Below are 2,501 nucleotides of genomic sequence, written 5' to 3'. Positions count from 1 at the left end.
CTTCTTGTGACACGACTGTGAAATGCACGATAACCTGCTTGCCACAGATATTTGCCCGGCAGATGACCTTTTACAGTGTCTAACCCAAAACACATTAGTTGTCTATATGTATACCCTGTAGAACCGAATTTGTGTGAAGTACAAGCAGTCGCAAATACGTCTCTACAGGAATACATGGGCAACTGAAATACCACGCCAGTCGATGAATTGTTCTGCATCTGCTTCCCTTCACGTCTCTCTGGCATTTTTTTCTTCCTGCTTTTGCATATACAAGCATCAACGATGATACATACAGCCTGCATCCACCCCATCCACGGGCTCTGGCAGTGCAATAACGCTGTCACAAAGTGTATTCATAGCTCAGACAGCCACAGATTGTGTAGGTAGGCCACAGAGAACGTGCAGTGTGCGGCTACTACTGTGTCAGACCCTGTAAAACACGTTAGGAACCAGGGGTCGTTTAAAAGTGACTGATTTACGGCTTTTATTGCTCTATAAAACGCCTCTAACATCCTCACTAGGGGTAATAGAAATGTCGTGCGCATTCTTTACAAACAGTACAGCCGGAATTATGATAAGCAATTTCACGTCGTTTTTAACCGTATTATTTAACTGCTGCTGTGAAAATAGATGCTTAACTTGTAATGTGATGGTTTGAATGGAAATATATCATTGTATTATTATTATTATTATTATTATTATTATTATTATTATTATTATTATTATTATTATTACTCTCCACCTGAAGACATATATGTGAAACATGGGGGTGTTGAGGTGATAGGGAGGTTAACTTCACTCTGTCTGCCTACAGCTGACTCTGAGAAAACAATGGGAAGCTTCCAGCACATGACAAGTTTATACACCCAGGCAGTATCAGTTTACAATAAAACAACAGACCACCAGTGCTGTATGCCTTGGCTCATGGTCAGTGCTTCAGCCAGGGTTAGCATGCAACCTTTTCAGGGTGGATTTGCCTAAAGGCTGCTGAACAAAAGAAAATGTTGTAATACTTTCAGTGTTTGTATTTTACTGTTTAAATTCTAGTTTGAAGCATTGCGTAACCATGTTTGTTTACTAATCATCGGGATGGTGCATTCTGCAGTTCTTCTTCAGCACTTCTTGTAGTTTCAATGGCCTGTCTCATCTGCCTAACAGTGTTGTTTTTCCTCACATAGATGCTGTTCATTGATTGTTCCTGCGCTTTTATTTGGGCCATTACAAAGCTCAGAAACATGTGCACCAGGTAACAGATAAGGGCTTTTTCAAGCTGTAAAACTGCAGTCAAAAGAAGAGGGAATTAGCACCACTCAAGATCACAAGGACTGGTGGCTGATTTCTATTTACACGTGTCATGAATTGCTATCCTGCATTTAGGACAGATGTTCACTTAGTCAAGAGTGTGTACAGCAGACTCTCTTGTCTGCAGCAACTTCACAGTGACACAATACTGGTCCTGCAGTTAAATCAGCAGCTCATTACACCCTCTGCTCTGTGACATAATAGTGATGTAGTTTCACTGCTGGCTGGTTTGTGAGCTCCTGGTGAATGCTTCTCTGCAGGGTTGTGTGCCCCTGATCTGTGACATCATATTAGTGATATTATGTAAGTTTGATCAGTTGGATGTTTGACGCCTGCTTAGCCCACATTTGTGTTGCAGTTTTGTTGTGTCTATGACATTTTCGTCTGTGGCATGTCAGGGTTTATATTCAAATTTGGATTTATGCAATGTTTTGTTTTCTATGGTTGCTTTGTTGTGTTGTGCCTTATGGAAGCAAAGGTTAGAGATTAAAAGAGTTTAGCTTTGTCTTTCTGTAGGATAGAATAGAAGCACCATGGATGCACTCTTAAAATCTTTTATGTTGTAAAGCTTTTGTTCTAACAGATTTTGGCTACTGTGACTTTAAAGCAGCAACCTCAGATACAGAATCCTTCTGTAATTCAGTCCCAGTCTTAATGCTATATACTGGGATATTCATAACTGAGCCATTTGTATCTTTTAAATCTTTTTTGTTATATTTTGTAATTTTGTAATATACTGTATTATTTAATTTAGTTTAGTTAGTTACTGTTCTTACTGTCTTGGAGCTACTGTGGCCACATAATTTCCGCAGGGATTAATAAAGCATTCTGATTCTGATTATTCTTACCAATTTTCATTTAAAAGCTGAAAAAATCCATACAAGTGTGTAGTGTTAAAGAAATTAATATGGATTCGAAATAGATAGACCAAAATTTCTCATTGTTGAAGAACCTGCCACTGAGGCAGATTGTTTCTCTCTGTCCACTTCTGTCCAGCACCACAAATGATCAGTCTTCATCTCCTCAAAAGCTGGAGACCATTCACCTCTCCACCTCTCCACTGACATTCATAGTCACGATGTCCTACCTATGTTACTGCTGAAATGTTTTATAGGAAAGAAAGAAAGAAAGAAAGAAAGAAAGAAAGAAAGAAAGAAAGAAAGAAAGAAAGAAAGAAAGAAAGAAAGAAAGAAAGAAAG

The sequence above is a fragment of the Pundamilia nyererei genome, unplaced genomic scaffold (assembly GCF_000239375.1).
Source record: "Pundamilia nyererei isolate P.nyererei 1_Seehausen unplaced genomic scaffold, PunNye1.0 scaffold00047, whole genome shotgun sequence".
NCBI lineage: Eukaryota > Metazoa > Chordata > Actinopteri > Cichliformes > Cichlidae > Pundamilia > Pundamilia nyererei.
Note: the sequence above shows the minus strand (reverse complement) of the source record.